This window comes from Halictus rubicundus, chromosome 4 (assembly GCF_050948215.1).
Source record: "Halictus rubicundus isolate RS-2024b chromosome 4, iyHalRubi1_principal, whole genome shotgun sequence".
Lineage (NCBI taxonomy): Eukaryota > Metazoa > Arthropoda > Insecta > Hymenoptera > Halictidae > Halictus > Halictus rubicundus.
The window spans coordinates 7,840,999-7,859,399 of NC_135152.1; the positions used below are offsets into that span (position 1 = coordinate 7,840,999).

At 40.4% G+C, this 18,401-nt stretch overlaps 1 protein-coding gene across 4 annotated transcripts in view; it reads left to right on the top strand.

Moving 5' to 3' along the window:
- The window catches only part of LOC143353324 (myelin regulatory factor homolog 1), an 89,305-nt gene that overhangs the window by 13,361 nt on the left and 57,543 nt on the right, over nucleotides 1-18,401 (top strand). The window lies entirely within an intron of this gene.

Here is an 18,401-nt window from a genome sequence, read left to right on the forward strand (position 1 = left end):
TGCACGTTATGGCCGTCGAGGAAAGCTCAGCGCGCAAGCTGAAGACGCGCACCACCCACAAAAGCACATTGGTCGATGAAAAGCTCCGCGGATCCGCCTTTCGGTGAAAAGCTTCGAGCATGCGCCCTCGTTTAGGTGCGCGAACAGTCCCCGACAACTATTGGCTGCCGCGTTATTGGCTGGTTCTCTTCTTTCTTCTTTTTTTCGCCCCCTCGTTTCGGACTACTTTCCTGCCATGCCGAGGCAGACGGGCCATGGACAACCGCACACGACCAACATAAATAACAAAGGGACACGAACCAGCATTTTGTCAGTCGGCGAGTATACTCCTCCTCTCTCCGGGCCTCTAAGTACACGCCATTATCTGCTTGTACATCGTGGGCTCGCGATCCCCCGAGGAAACCGGAAACGATGACATTTTCCATCGAACGGACCAATTGAAAGTTTCTTCCAACGCCGTCCCGCGCCGCGCCGCGCCGGATACGCGCACGCGTGCTTCCGAGCGATTTACTCGACTTCCTGGCCCCGAATCCACTTTCTTTTTTACGAGGAAACGCGGAGAAGTGACAATTCTTGATTTTTTAAAGGAACTTTCGGAGAAAGTAGCGCTCGGGAATATGTTTGACATGGATTTGCTACATTTCAGCTCTTCTAGAGACGATAAACTCAGCGCCTAGCCGACCGCCATTTTTTCTCGGTTTATCTCTCTGCTCTGTCTAATATTTTCTGGATTATTTTCATCCATTTTGATTTCGAGAAACTAGGGTGATTTATTTACCGCAAAACAGAGACGTCTAACGAGTAGACTGCGGATTTTTGCACGACAAAAACGAGGAACCGAAGACAGTGGAACGACGAAAAGAATTTAATAATGCCAATAAATTGTTTTCAACTTATTAACCCATTAGCATCATAAGGAAATATGAAAAGAAGGCCTTTATCATCAAACTTTTTCAAAATTATATTTAAGTGCAAAAAGTGACTATATGTAAAAGAACTTCATATTTCTGCAAATGGGTTAAGATAATCAACGAATGAAAAAATTCTCTGTTGTTTCTTGCAATCGATGCAGACGATTTTTATTTCGCATGAAGATCTACTAATGAGTAATGTGACGACAATGACTAATATTAGTCATGTGGTCGTCGATGCAGTGACTATTGAAGCACATAAAGCGCTATTGTGCTCACAATTCGCGCAAACGTATTCTACTGTTTAACATATTGTTTAGCAACCGACATTTTGACGGAAGCTTATGCCTGTTTACCTGAGGACGTTAAACAAACGCAATATTTTATCTAAATAGATTTACTGATAAAAGTGAGGTAACCGAATCTGCCAATGAATTTCAAGTTTCTTCATTGCATTACGGTAGAAATGGAATTGTTGTCATTAGGTTGTATTTACAAGTAAAATTACACATCTATATTAAAATTCCAGACGGGACCTTAAGGATCAGCTGTATAGCTGAAAGTGATCGATAGTAAACCTCTAGTGATTAGTATCTCTCGATAGAAATGTTTGATGACATTTGCATTCTAAAATCGGACATTTCGTATGCAAAAGCGGCAGGTCGCTAGCAAAAGAGAGGCCAGGCGGACACGTAAAAATGACGTGATCGCGGGCAAGCGTTCGTTCGCGAAACTGATTCCAGGCCTCCGACCCGATTCGCCGCGGAGACTTCAGTTATTTGCCCGGCGGAAGTCGATGTGGAACGCCGTGTGCGTTGATGACATCCTTGTTTTTGCAATAGCGGCGCGCGCGCGGCCGCGACACGTGCACTTTATATTCGCGCACGTATGCAAACGGAGGAACAACGTCCACCCGTGATCGGAACCGCAGCCGATTACAGAGATTTTGACACACGCGCGTCTGTTTACGCGTGCAGGGTCGTTGAACACGCACGAACGCGTGCACGCGAGCGGAGCGCACGCTTTCGTTGCGACGAGTGTCATTTGTCGCTGCCTGTGCCCACATGTGGGATCACCGGTGGACTTCGAGAACACTGAACCGAAGGCTTGTGTCCGAGAATATGTTCTTTCGACGCCTGTTGTGCGATTACGTGTTAGGGTGTCCCGAAAATGTTCTACCTCCTTGAAATGACATTCCTGAGGACATTTCAAGTGACTTTTTCCTTTGCGAGAATCTTCTCCGCGGCTTCGTTCAGGAGTTATTCACGAAAAACGCGGACCAATCAGAACGCGGCTACTGCGGCTTCCGCTGAGCGTGGCGTTGGCATTGGCCGAGCTGGAGTCAGCCGCGCTCTGATTGGTCTGTGTTTTTCGATAATATCTCCGTAACGAAGCCGCGGAGAACATTTTCGCAAAGGAAAAAGTTATTGCAAGTGACCTTGGGAATCACTCCTTTCAAGGAAGTAGAACATTTTTGGGACACCCTTGTATATTTCCAACTTCTGACTAATAACTTTCCAACTAATGATACTGATGTGCCAAAAAAGAAAAAAATGACAGATACACGTATTCTAAAACATGAATGAGACAATGTTCGAAAAATTATTTAAGCACAGTAGTTGCTTTGTACCATGAGCTGAAAGGCTACAATACGAGTTTCGATTTTGTTCAATTACCCGTGCAAAGGAGCAATTATACTATGTGTATATCATGAAACTTTCATTTTGTGCATCTAAGTATGGCGCTTGGTGTTGGCGTCGTTTTACAGAAACTCAGTAGAATATAAAGAAATGGCACTCATAAATCCTTTACTTATTTGATAAGCAATGTAAACATTTATATTTCCATTACTCATCACTTTCTAGATTAAATTGCGAAAAAAGTTGCTTTTCTCCGATTTCGCAAAGTGACAGGGGTTTTGAACGATTCTATCACTTCATTTTGTACTTTTTGTTACTATTTTTTGCGTGCAGTTTATTATGGCACTTGAACTCCATTTTGTGCAAAATTCTTCATTTACACAGAGATACATACATAATCTCTATTTTGATAAAGGTTTATCGGTACAACTCTTGAGATAAAGAATGAACAAAATGGTGTTTATCTGTTTCTAATTGCACTGATCGGCGATTGAAAAAACTACCCCATTTGGCATGCTAATGTTTTAGGTACTCTCTTAATGGGTATAGAAAGCGTTTTTTTTTCTCAGTTTGTGTTTTATTGTCAAAGGAACAGTTGTGAAAGTATTATTACTTTGGCATTAATCTAGAATACGACTATCGGCTTAAATCGTTGAAAAATCTTCGTTTTGCCACTAAAACTAACTAGAGTAGGTTTTTACAATAGACTTTCTATACTTTCTTCGCTATTTTTAGATTTTCTGTATAAACTCTTTTCGAAACCTGCTCCTGCAAACGTTAATCAGATGAACGTGTAAACGATCATGCGAAAAGTATACAGAGTTTAGTTCAGAGTTCTATAATGCAATCAAATTTTATTAAACCGTGCACGTTACTTGATATATTCTTCGAATGGTCGGGACTTTTGCAAAGACCTCAAAATTTATTGGAGCAGCAAGGCCTGAAACGATAATGAAAGCCTGACCATCATGATTTCGTAAATTCTATCGAAGTTATTAATGAGCGGCTTTGAAATAGTTGAGACAGCAGTATTCAACGCGTGTGGCAATGTCAACGACGACGATGACTTCTCACGGTTACGGACATTGAAATCGGAATGACTATTCTTAAATGAAATTTTTCAATATAGTTTACAGTTTCAGTTTACAGTTTGCTTGCAGTTTCTTTAATCGTGTTGTCTAATTTACTCACTTATAATTTATACAGACTGCAAACCAGTTGATAGACTATTCATGATTAGATTTAAAATATCACTTTGTCATAAGTAGACTGCAAATTTTCCTGCATTTATAGCGTCTAAAAAGTTTTTAAAAAAATCAGAATCTATACTTGCAAGGTTCAGAGTACAAAATTGTAGAATGCAGTTACTATTTTCTCCAGAATTCCGACAAATTACAATTTTTAAAAAATTTCTTTTACACGTCATACAGTAAACTAATCCTTCTAACTCTTCGACATATTTCAAGTCGTTTGGTTAACTTTTTAACATATTATTCTATCGCAAAGAGAAATACATATTTCAAATAAAAGAGTTTAAAAATACTTTTGTATACTATTTCCAACTCATTAGAATTATTAAGAAGAAGAAGTAGATTTCCACGTAGCTCCCGCATCTCAGTTTCTATGTTGCATACAAATCTGCAGTCTATTTGCATGTATGTTAAATTTATATATATATTGACGTATTTAATTTGCAGATGGTGCGCAACAAGTTTACGGTTAAAAACATTGAATTTCCATTGTCATCGTTGCCCATAAAATAGCACTCAAATTTCCGTGTTGAACGTACAGATACATTCTGAGGAGTGCGCACCTGTAGGCGAACCTGTTCGGAGCATGTTCGAAAGACTGTTTACAGCCATAAAGTCGCTCCCCTTCGGTGTTTGCGCGGGGTCACCAGGGGCTCCTGTCCAGGTGTAAATACATCCACGTGCGAGGGACGAGGGTCCTCCTCTGGACGGAAGAAAGGGGACGAACTGTATGGGGTGGTTTGTTTAATCGATGCCTCTAGTCTTTGATCCCGTTGTGTCCACAACGCTCCGCTTCCCTTTCACAATTCGCGGATCACCCACAACGCGGCCTTTGTTCCCTTTGCATGCCACCGGGCCCGTGCGAGTAAACACCGGCCTATTCTTGAACGGAGCCTTTCGAAAATTCGCCTCGAACTAGACGAACGTACATCACTTTTCGTTTTCCAAATTTTCCTTGCCTCGCGAAACATACTTATTATTACTTAATAATTTATCTGCTTATTTAATACTTATTATTACTTAATGATTTATCTTGTGGGTACCCCTAATATTGAAGGAAGAAACAGACGTATTTTATTTCAACGGAGCAAAAAAATTGTTTTTCTGGTTTTTCCAGAATTTTTCAGGATTTCAAGTTTGCCCCATTCTTGAGATTGTCATCCACCGAGTGTCGCGACGCATGTGAATTAGAAAGATCTCGTTGATCGCGGATTAACGGGGATCCTGAAATGGAGAACCGAGAGATTTCAAGGATACGCTCTCTCGCTGTTAGCGCGAGGATCTATCATCTTGAAAGTCTCTTCAGTCTCGACGCGTTCTCCAGATCCTTTGACACGATTACATTCTTGGTCTGCCTCGCGAATTAATCGATCGTGGAAACAACAAAAGGCTCGTTCGACGACGATGACGCAATTCAATAACTTTCGACACGCTGGTTGCAGCCGCTTCTTATCTGCAGCTGTTAAGAAAACGATGAAATCTAGAAAACCAATTTCGCTCCGGCGAGGATTTATTTTTATTGTTCCGAGTTGCATATCGCCGGCCGCTTTCGTCGTTAATCATTGTACCCTATTTAGCCGGGGTAATAACTGTCTTCTGTTGTTTCCGTCTTTTCTTCTTAACGAGTTTATGATCCTGCTGCAAACATCAGATATTCCAGTCATTAATTCTGGATCTTTATTCGGTGTGCCGCGATGGCGTAATTCTAAACTTGAAACACCTTTTTAACCTTTACTCTGGCGAAATAGACGTTACAGGATCAAATTGTATCAGGCGAATGTGAAAGTTTTGATGGTTTTCTAATAGACTGTATTCTAATCAATAGATAAAAATTGTTCCGTGGAAACAATTCATAAAAAATATTCAGTTTCACTTTACTCGTCGATCTTTTAAGCGAACTCGTCAAATTGCAACACGATCGTAGGGAAATAAAAAAGAACGTAACATTATTTAAAACGAGGCACGAATTAGAGTTGATAATACGATTTCAAAGACACTTGGAATTTCATATTTTTCTTACTGCCAATAGTGGAATAGTAAAATCTCGGATATTAACAATGAAACGAGTCACCATTACTCCAGAAAGGTCAGCAAATTTTAAATTGCCTCTATTACCCCCTTCCAGCTTTTCATTTTGGCTTCTCCTGCGGTCCAAATTGTTTCTCTTTATTACCTCCACAATTTTTACGCAAATCCTATTGCTATTTTGTGGATGGCCGGGCATCGTTGTTTGTAAATGTCCCAGAGAGCGCGCTGTTGCCCCGCTCGCATTAAACAAATTGTCATTGCACAACCCGGAGGCGGTGCGAGCGAGTAACGAGACACGAAAATCGTCATTAGCCATTATGTCGGATAATGTTCTCGTTGCTTCATACGTCAATTGGTATAATAGCGTCGGCGTGTTATTTGCCGAATCGATTTGCGAAAGTTTTTCTCGAATTCGGCTTCACACGGTCGCGCGGCCATTTTATCAAAATCAGCATGTACCACAACACCGCAAAAAAGAAAAATATTAATCACGATTTTATTGAACAATAAATCTAACTGAACGAACAACTAGGCCATCGATTGCCATTTCCCACTTTTTCAAACTGCTGTGACAAACATGATCGTAAAGAATCAGGTTTTAAATTTAAAGAATCTTTGGGATTGAAAAAGGGACTTTATAGAATGAAGAATTTTTGAATTGTCTTCCTCTAAATGGCCTCCTTTACTTTTCATAACTTGCAAGTGAGTTTTCCCATAATAAAATGGTAAAATGTTCCCATAATACGATTTAACAATTTTATTTCTCTGCTGCAGAAGTTGACATTTTTTGCAATCGAGTTCCGCGACGATTTGCTGTGACGTTAATTGCGATTAGCCCCGGTGAACACGGACTGACGTTTTTCACACGATAGCATCGAAGCCTGATTTTCCAGAGTTCGAGCGTCAATCGACAAAATTGTTCGGGGAAACGTGACACGATCGAGAAACACGTTTTTACCGCGGAAACGGTAGCGCCGCGACGTGGCAATTATCGCTTTAACAAGTTTGTTGTAATAACAAGTAGAAAAAAATCGCTCCGGACCTGTCCCCCCTGGCGAAAGTCCGATCCCAATCAACGAAAGTTTTATCGACCGTTAAATTGTGCCGCGAACGGGATAAAAACAAAAGGGGATAATAAATTCTGGGAACGGCGCGGCGTCGTCCCCATCGAAACGCTCTTAAATTAATCGGATATTTACGAGGAAAAGTTTTCGGCAATTCTGATCGCAAATCATTTACCTTTTTATTGCGTCCTTTACTCTTTACGTTCCGCTCATCTCGCCAAGAACGAGTTTTTCCTTGAACAGACAGAGATAGTTTTAATTTTCGATTATTAAAATATTCGTGTATTTATGGTGTCTGCTAATTTATGAAATACTAGGAAATATAAAATATAAAATACTAGGAAATAATAGTCTTTTTTCCGTTTTTACCGTGGATTGGTCCAAAACTCCATTTTCAAATTGAATGACCCTTTTATTTTTCAAAAATTCGCATTTATAAACAAATTCGAATTTTAAGTAGTCTAGTAAATTTTGGAACACTGTGGACCCTTTAATAGGCCAAGACAAATTTTGTCGTTTGATGTTTGAACGATTGTTTTTTTAATAATTAGGAAGGTTAAGTTACAATTGAGGCACAAAAATATGTATCGAGATTAATGAACGTCGTAGACAACTTTGGGTACTGAGATAAGGTTGAAAGGATGTAGGAAGGCTTTTTTGCGCCAGTGTATACGTTGTATATGTCCTCTTAGCGAAAAGAGTTAGGCTTAATGATTTTTTTCAATTGGATGGGAAGTCGCGTGCAATTCGGAAAATGTGTATGTCGGTCAATGTTATTGTCGGTCAAGGTTGGTGTTGGTGGATCCTTGCCGGCCAAAACAGGGCCGGTGAAACCTGCATCGGTGATTTCAATGTAACCCCATTTTGCACGAAAGGATTGCTTCCAGTTGCTAGATACTTCGATTAGGCGTGTTGTACTCTTCTCTTTGAGAACCACAAGAATTTCATCAAATCTGCATTTATTTTACAACTCGGACTTTGTCTTTAATCATTTTAGAAAAGGAAAGCAAAATTTATATTTATTCTGTATCTACATTTCATTTAATGTCTACATATATATTTTTTAAATTAATTATTTAGCGTCGCATAAATCACTTGTATGTGATATATAATGTGATATATATAAATTTTTGATAGATTTTATGCTTCAATATTAATAATTAAGTAACTCTCATATTCAGTATACTTCCTATGTCTTTTCATAATTTTCTAATCGGGAATGAAAATTTACATTTTCTCTATATTTACGTTTAACTTAATGTTCAACACCCCGACGGCGGTGGCTGGGTCTATTTTGACCCAGAGCATCGAAATAGTCATTTCTGCATTCATTTTTGGCAATTGAACAAAATAAATAGCTGCAGCGTTTGCAGTAACAGAAAGACTGATGTGTTTACAAGAAGTAACGTTAAAAATTAATAATTGAAGCTGAAAAATAGAACAATAGAATTTTATTTCGACGCAAGAGAAAGGGGTGTAGGTAACTTTCGTGTTTCGTAGACTCTGTTTGAAATGTTCGCGAGTCCGACTTGTTATGTGGCGACGGGTTAAGTATTTTTTATTATAGAATTGGTAAAAATTTGTTGATCCACCTTTTACATGTTTCTATCGTGTTTCGTACGTGTCCTCTTCAGGATTCTATTACGACCGTGCACGAACCTCTAATTTGGTATTACGTCAAGCAGGGCGGTACACCGGACTTCCGGATTAAATGTCAGAGTCATCCATGGCGATGCGAGCGTTCGTTTCTGGCTATCACGCGAATTAATCCCCAAATTAACGAAATACCGAGACCTACACTTGTATTCGAGTCAACGGCTATTCTTGCGGGAAGCTTAATTTGCAGAAGATGTTTCCAGAAGTCCAAAGAATTATGGAACTTTTTAATTATTTTTTGCAATTTTTTAAAAGACATTCTCACGCGTCAAGTTCTGTTCGATAAATTGTAATGTACAAATTATTAATTACCTCTCTAACCTGCCACTAAGGGACATTTTTCCCGTAAAAATTTGCGCGAACATCAGGCAACAATGACTGCTACAATAATAATGTTTTTTTTATTAAAATAACACTTTACTTAAGAGCTCGTTCACAGTGCTAATATTGACTCTTATGTTTCCGTAATTTAAGATAAATGGATTTTATCTGTTCCGCGAAACTGCCCTTACATCTATAAACATGAGACAATTCCTGTCGACTCGGCATAAATAAACAAATCACGATTCTATTCTACAATATCTGAACAATGTTTCATTGTTCCACCTAAGAGGTCTCGAGCGTGTGTTTATAATTAGCGACTCGTCTCGTCGAGCAAACATTCTATTTGTAATAAACTGGCGTGGCATAGTACTAATCCAATCATAAAACTTTTTTGTTTTTAATGAAATTTTTATGAAACTTATATCAGCATATTCGTTACTATTTTCCGGTTAAAATGACACGAAACATGACACAATTTGAGTCGTATTTGCTTGTTTCCGAAGAGAAAGAGAATTGAGATATCAGCGGTTCGGATAAGCGAGGTTCCACTGAATCGCGAATTAAACAGACAAACGTGCTCCGAATTGTGTCGTGTTTGGGTTCGTTTCAATCAGAAAAATTTCACAAATATGTTGATAGAAGTTTTACTTGATTCAAAACAAAAGAGTTTTGTTATTTCGGATTATTTGCTAACCTTAATCAGATTAAGCCTTTTTGCTGCCAAGAACTTTAAGGATATAATCTCAATTTGTGTTTCTATCGATTAGGCGAGTAAAGATAGATTTTTGGTAAAAAAATAATCCCCCCCCCCCCGTTATATTACGTTCGCAAACGTTCGAATGTTAATTCGAATAGAAAGAAAAGTGACGATAAACACGTCGAGACTTTCGCTTTGTGCAATTCCTCCGGCTGAGCTATCGACGGAGCCGACGGAGAACGGTTTTCACGGAAACTGCCGCAGATTTCACAAGTGTCGCAGTCGGTTGTTGGTTTAATGACGATTCGCATCACTCACGATTATAGTACGCCGACTGTCAGAACAGCTGTCCACCCCTCCACCGATCCCGCTATTCCTATAATGTCGTGAACATCGGAGTGGGGGTGGACATGTGTTCTGACCGTTTCGACGTGCGCGCGTGTACAGACGCGGAGCTCTCGCGATATTTATTCATGCGAAGATAAATATCCGTTGTTGGGAAAGGCGGTTGTTCCTTTTTTCATAATGATATTGTCTCGAAAATCCCGATAAACTCGACCTCGAAAATCACCGTCACATCTGAATGATGTTTTAGCAGGCGGCACGCACCAAAATATTGGCACAGTTCTTCTTGTTGGCAGAGAACGTAAGTGAAAACGGTAACGGTATAATTCGGATCTTTCCGTTTTGGAAACGCTGATAATTGAACAATTCCGTCCCAAAAGCGAAAATGTTGCAGACAAGATATTATTAGAATGCTACAGAGTGGCTCAAAAGTCACTGGACCATTTGAAATTCGAGTTTGATTACAAAAGAATAAATATGAATTTTTAAAAAATAAAAGGGTTGTCCCATTTTGGTCTAGTGACTCGTATGCCACTTTGTGCTAATTTTTATATTAGCGAGAGAAGCAACAATAAATTCATTCGTATGTGTCAGGAGCTAATCCGGTGATATCGCATGATGATCCAGGATGTTCACACCATGAGAACAATATGTACTACTTTTTCTCCATGACAGCTTGCTTGCTAGCACTTGAAAAGATCTATACAAAATATAAAAAAGTCTAATCAAACAATATATTATGGTAACATCCGCAATGCTGTATAATCTCAACGAAAACTCGGAAATTGAATGTTCAATTTTTTCAAGTTCCATTTTTTGAGTTTAAATTGACTCACTTACGCACCCACTACAATACAAATCGCCAAAATCGATGATCGAAATATTCGTACCACCTGCCTGACGATTTTACATTGAAACAATCAATTTTTAAACAAAATCCCAGCTATACTGAATTTTTACCATTTTGGTAACTATTTCTGTCCAAAAATTGTAAATATTTAGCAGCTCTGTAGACAACGTTCCATGTTCTGGTTTGAATAATTTTATTTCACCGTGCCGTCTAAAGCATAGATCGTATAAGATATTATAAATCACGACACGAGGTCGATGCGACGCCAAATAATTAATTTACCAAGTAGTTAAACGTTAACATGTCTGCTAGTTGATGGAACGTTTAGGATAGTTCGGGCAACTGGTTCTTTTTCGTTCGTGGGTCTAGAAATTGCTCGACAAGGATTGCTACTCGCTATCCGTGGCCAGGATAATCATAATTTGACAGGTCCTGGCGATCGGTCGCGTTAGCAGATCGTGAGAATCCAGCTTAACGTTCCTCGCGGCGCGGCGTCGGCGTCGGCGTCGGCGGCGGGTTTACTACGGCGGCCGTTCTAGATTTTCATGGGAGATTGTTTATAATGCAAGAGAGAGGATGTGTGGACTACTTTGCGAGCCGCGAGTCGTCGCTCGATCACAGAACGCTTCGGACGTTCCACATGTAGAACGGGGAGGCAGGCCCGTAAAACCGAGGAAACGATCGTCATCCTCTTTGCCCCGGCGCTCTTTCTTCCATCGTGTAAACATCGCGCGGGAAACGACTCGCGCACCGACAAATTGTTTGAATCTCGTTACGTACTAAATAAGTAGGTTAAGACTGCCATAAAAGGTCGAAGACTAGCGTTACGATCGCCGACGCGCTCCGCCATGCCGACGCGCGACGCGATCAACGTTCGTCCTCCGTTCCGTGGTCCTTGAATTTATGGTGGAAGTCTGATGTACCGAAAAAAAAACTGTTTTTCTTCGCCTTGCTTTCTTAAAATTGATCATCCAAAATAACACAGTATCTACCATGAGAGAAGGGGTCAAGGCACATCAGCGAAATTAGAAAATAATTTCATTTCATTTAATTCGACACAAAATCGACGAGTCACAAAAATATTATTCTTCATTATATTTTTGTGTAGCCTTCGGACACTCACCGACAGTAATTTCACCACTACAATCTCGGGACGTGCATACAATACAATATTTAAAACACGTCAATTTAACATATATATTTTAAGATCTAAAAATTGTGAATACAGCGTTCCAATATGTCTCGCCGTATGTACAAAATTTCATGTGAAATCGTTTTTACATAAAATTGAAATGTAAAGTATAATAATTAGTAGAAACGTGGAACCCACCTAGTAATTGGAAACTATTGATAGACGTTGATAACAATAATTACCGAATAATTAAAGCTCGTCCCACTTCCTCCACGGTGTGCTACAATTTTCGATGTTAAACGTTTCCAAGCATTTCACACCGTTTAACGCAGCAACGTGCGGTAGTAGGATGGAAATAAATATTAATAGCATAATTACATGGATATCTTAGATCAAACTAGAATCGGAAACGCTGTTCCTTGGAAACTCCGGTTGCCGTTGCCGGTCGGATCCTGCGAACTTCCTGCATATCTATCGTATGAGAACGCAGCGCAGAAATATTTTTCGTGGCGGTTAATTACATTTGCAATTCTGCTCTTTTGTTATGTCAATATCGTCCATTGTTGCCGCATTACGTTGCCCGAAAAGCAACGTCGGAATTCTCAGTAAGAAACGGACGCAAAATGATTCTTAACGCAGGATTTCGATATTCTCGACAATCAACGATATCTCGAATGACGTAACGTGGAATATTGTTAATTAGACTGGTGATTTGATCGCTATCAATCTCGTTATTATCATCGAGATCCGAAATTTTCTCCGCTGTTTGTACCTTTGCGAAAATATTCGCTTGAAAATATGCACAGTGCAGAAAATATTAGGGTGAGAATATTTTTCGTTTCGTAAAATTAATTCAAGAGCGTTCTCAAGTCAAAGTCTGCGTTAAACAATTTTGTTTCAAATCCGATGAACTGTTTTAAAATATCACGTTCAATATCTCAACTTCCAGACTACATGAATAACCTTCTGTTTCAAAAATATCAGAAACGACCTCCTACGTCAACTCGATGTTTCTCTGGCGAAAAGATGAACTTTTTAAAATGACGACAATACGGTACGCACAAAAGAGTATTGTTTGATGCGCGGCGATTCGAAGGCAGAGGAGTCCCGACGCTCGCTAACGGTAGAATGATGGCGTTGTTCCTTTATCTTCGTGGAAATGCGCGAGTCGCGTTAATCATTCCCTCTGTCAACGGTCTTAAGAAACACCTTCGTCGATTGCTACACGAGGATGCACCAATACCGACGCGTCCCGGCACTATTAACCCTTTCCCGTGTTATTTACCTCGACGAAATCCGGGCCCAAGCGGTAGGGGTCAACGCGCGGTAAACATTCCAGAGTGAGGCTCGAGAAAATGTAAATACCTGTGATATCTGTGACACGTGATGTTTACGTTTGGCAGATCTTCACTCCACGAGTCGTACTCGTGATGTTTACGTTTGTGCCAAAATCTTCATCACGAGCCAGACTCGTTGAAATACGGGAAGGGGTTAAATTGTTCTGTCGTTCCGCAGTTACCTGTTCGCGAAGCATGCTACACGCTTTCGATCGGAATTACGCGACACGCAAGGGATTGTTTAGCACAACGGAAATCCAGCTCTGTCAACAAAAGCTTCAAACGGATCGGCCGATTGTATCCCTGGCCGGTTCATATACAATGGATAATCGCGCATCGGATCATTATGTGATTCAGTGCTTGCCGTGAATAATCCCTCGTTTCATATAGAAATAACATTCGTCATTCATTGGGGAGATGATCGTATCGATACCTCGCTTGGCGCTAATTACTGTCCAAGATGGAGGTTTGTGTGCTTGAAACCAGTCGCTTGTTATGTAATTTCTTTAGGGAAATTCTGTGTCGTTATTCGTGTACAGATTAAGGCGCAGCTGGTTATTACGTATATTTAAGTATTTGTGATATTTGGAATTTCATTTTCGTTCGAGGACCAAAAAATTGTTCAGTTCAACACTTTCCATAATAATCATGTTATTTTATCTATTCTGTAGAGTTTCTGTAGAGATAATTCCATTTAGGTAAGTTTAAATCAATTTTCTGTCAAAAATAAGAAGTTAACTGACGCATTTAATCCAAGCATAAGTTAGATTATTATATACTTTTTTTCGGTCAAATATAGTAGATGATAATATCGTGTACAAATAAATAACACCGTTCTAACCGCGTTTCATCGAAAAACATACCTTACAATCCTAATGGAAACCTTCCGATACAACCAGGAAGAAAATCCGACATGTCCGTTTTACCTCATATAGCCAAACTACTAAACAATCAAGTGAAAGCTAATATAGTTTAATGAGAGTGAAATTCCCATCGCAATAAACTCAGACCGGGAGACTCGACTTGTTTCAATCCAGGCCCGACAAACATTGATCAAACCGATTCATGCCTTAAACGTCAATTTTCAAAAACTATCAGAGCACGTCCTTCTTTATCTATAACAGTTTCTCGTAGAAAATAATTTTTCTTTTTCAACTTTTCCAAGTTCACTTTACGGTTTCGTATCCTAACTGTCTAGAAACAATTTTGCAATGTAATTTACAAATAAAAATACATGGTTGACGATGTACATACAATTTTTCAACAATAAAAAATACTGTTCGTCCTTAAACAAACTCTCAAAATTCTAAAAAATTTCTTTCCTACTTTTAATGTCGTAATTCTACGAAATCCCTTAATCCTCTATAACGATGACTTTCAGTCAGTGAATACTCGATATGTGTCAACAACGCGGGTCTTGCCAGCGTCAAGTATCGTGTAGGTTATGTTTACCGAGGCCTCCGGAGCCTCGCGGCCCCTCACGGGGTACACCCCGCGGTAGTGGGGATATTTCCGCGACGTTTATCATCGAGGCCTAGGCGACATATATAGAGAAATATTTGGAAAACTGGCGAAACCTTCCGATTTAATTTCTGAATTATAAGAGTGTTGATATTGTAACTTCGTATTTACAGTTTCACAAAATTCCTTTTCGGGAGATCAGAAGCAAGCAGTGTTGCTCCTGCAAGGACCAAGCTGTCTGAAAGAAATAGTGAGCGGTTCGTTGCTCTCGCCGACTCTTTCTTTACTCGATCTGATTACCTTCTACAGAGATAATTGCTGTTTACGATCACGATCCTATTTTCCGTCGCAATCGTACCGAACGGTATCCCAGGTCCGATGATTAATTCCGCCGATCGTTCTGCGATCGCGTTGGCACACGTTGCTCACGTGTCGCGCTGGTATTTCACGTGGGCGCTACGTTCTCCGCGAGACATGTTCTGCTATCATTCTAACTAAGATCATTCTGCACCGGCCAACCTATATATCCAGCCCCGTTGTCCCGCGAGCACACAATGCTCCACTGATCCTTTCCGCTTCTATCTCTACCGGCACATATTCCGTACAGGCAACATTGCGCAGAAGGTGTTCCACTTTAATCGGTTCTGTTGCCCGGTGCAACTGATTAGTTGATAAACGCGTTTCGATCCATGTAAACCGACGCGGGCAACAGTTTTTCATTTTCTCGTAGCTCCAATGACACACATCCGAGCTGGGTACGTTTCAAATAAAAAGTATAATGGTTCTACCTACTACTTCAATAACAATCCAATGACAAAACTTTTGAGCTTTTAATTATTTTCTTATGAAACTCTTACTGACACATTCGTGGCATTTTTCTGGTTAAAATGAGCCCAAACATGACACAATTCGGAGCATATTTGCTCGTTTAATTCGCGATACAAGTAGCACCACCATTATCCGAACCGACGATACCCGAATTCTCCATTATCCATAAACAGTTCAATCTAAGTCGATTCTTCAGATTTTTTGAGATTTTTTGAGATATTAGGACTTTTTTACTAGCTGGTGTACAAAAAAATTTTTTAAAAATTGCAACTGGTCGGAATTGCATAATTTAAAAGGGTGTATGGGTACCTTTTCGACTGACATCGAGACATAACGGTAGAGCGTTTTCTAAGAATTCTAGTATTGAAGGTAGAATGCGATAAAATGGGACACCCGGTGCATAAAGGGGAAGCCTTGAAGACCGAGTCCGCGGGGGAAGAAAACGATTTGCATCCCGAGGAGGCGTGGGCTGATCGAATGCAGCGGCGGCGCGCTGTCCAGGCGATGCAGTTCGAATTCGATGCAGTTTTCTTACCGGGAGTGCTCTCTCATATTGGCATTAGCGTCGCTTCCCCACCGGCGCGGCGCTCGGCGCGGCGGCTGTATTTGTATCATCGCGAAGTGACGCAACCGGTGAAAGCCGGCGGATTCCGCGAGGTAAAGTTCAGCCAGCGTATCAGTGTGGGAATCAGGCGACTTTTCTACGCTCGAACTATGAGAGGAACGCATCGATCACTCATTGCCACGCTGCCGTTGCGAGGTGATTCCTGGATAATAGTAGCACACAACACAGACAGACGAACAGGATTGTCGCTCTAATTCGTTTCTATTTTCCTTTTTATCCCTTTGCACTCGAACCTATTTTGACTTCGGAATTGGGAGCTTTTATCGGAACTAGAATATTTTTATTATCCAGCGTATCCCAAAAATATTGCAATTCCTTGAAATGGATGAATCCTGAGGTCATTTCAAGTAACTTTTTCCTTTGCGAAAATATTCTCCGCAGCCTCGTTGATGAGTTATTAACGAAAAACACGGACCAATCAGGGCGCGAGAAAAGCAGAGGGGGCCGGCACGGCGGCGGGTCCCGCCGAGCGTGACGTTGGCATTGGCCGAGCCGGAATCCGTCCACTGTAGCCGCGCCCTGATTGGTCCGTGTTTTTCGTTAATAACTCGTCAACGAAGCCGCGGAGAATGTTTTCGCAAAGGAAAAAGTTTCTTCAAATGACCTCAGGAATCACCGATTTCAAGGAATTGCAACAGTTTTGGGACACCCTGTATACGATCTCTTAGATCAAGGTATGAAAGGTGTGAATGAATTTTACAAAATATTTCCACGTTGTAAATTACAACGGGTCACCGCGTACGGTCATGGTTGCGGCTAAAGTATCGATTGAAGTGCTTCCCGAAGAACGTCGAGGTCCGGTTTGATTTATAAAGCCCCGATGAATCGGTCTGTTCGAAGCAAGATAGCTGACTGTGTGGCATCCACTCTGTTATAATGTCAGTGTGCTATAGGTTGCTCCGAAAATTATGGATCAAACTTTAGGTGTGTATCACGGCCACTTATCGTTAGTGCTGTGATTATCTTGTCTTACTCAATCATACCACTCGTTTCTTCAATTTCAACACTCTGAAAAGGCTCAGCTATGTTTTCGAAATGTTCCAGCGTTGGATCTTGTGCGTGTTTCGCAAGAGTGTATGTTAGAGTTCACGTTGTGCACACTTACGATTTAGAGGGTAGAGATCGTCGAAAGCCCGACTAGCGGATTGCCAGTGATTAATCTTTCATTCGCGATTCTTGCGAATCCATTGATTTCGCTAATTCTGCTCAGCACTGATAAATCACGGGCTAAGAAAATGAAAAGTTGAGAATTTATTATACTAGCAACATGATATGCAGAAACGATCATTGTGTAGCCTTAGGTGTCTTCAAGCTCAATTCTGCACACTGTATGCTGCTTCTGATAGGTTTCTACACATAACTACAGTTTCTATTCTAACTTTAGTATGCGTTTATGGCATATCCGCTGTGGGAAATGAAATTACAGTGAATTCTCGATATATGTCAACAACGCGGGTCTTGCCAGCGTCATGTATCGTCCAGGAGACGCACCCGAGTCGTGTTATGTTTACACTCCTCGGCGTCCAAGGCCACTCGAGCTTCGTAGCACGGGATATACTCCGCGGTAGTGGGGATAATTCCGCGACGTTTATCATTCAGGCCTTGGCGACATATATAGAAAAATCACTGTAATAAACTTTAGCAAGATGTTTGCTATATTTACGTACGGGAGACAGAGTGCACTGAAAACACAGGGAATTTTGAAAAGAATAACGGGAACTGCACAGAAATTAGCTGTAACAATTAGGGAAATGAGAACGCTCAATTCCGTGTGCAATTATTTACAGAATTCAATCAATTTTAGTGTGTTTTTTGATCTGCCTTCAACATTCACGCGTTGACAAAAGAGTGCACTGAGAATATGGAAAATTTGACAGGAATTGACGTGAAATTCCATAGAAATTATAATAATTTAGGAAACGCCTAAATAATTAGTGTGAATTGAATTTGTAGATCCAAAGTATCAGCAGTAGTATGAGCTGAGGAAATCTGGAACATGATGAGCATAGAGTTAAATCTATAATGTCTATTCCAATTTAATATTAATTTTCTCTAGCAAGAAAGAAATCGGAGGGATTCTCCAATGAGAATCCACAACAATACACCCAACACACGCAAAGGTGTCGCACGAGATTTAAATTCTGTGTGTGAGTGAGTTCATTCCGACTTCCGGTCTGAGAGCAGTTCAACATTGGTTCCGAGTTTATTGCGAATTCATTATTCCGTTCAGTTCAAGTTCGACGTGCACAGCTC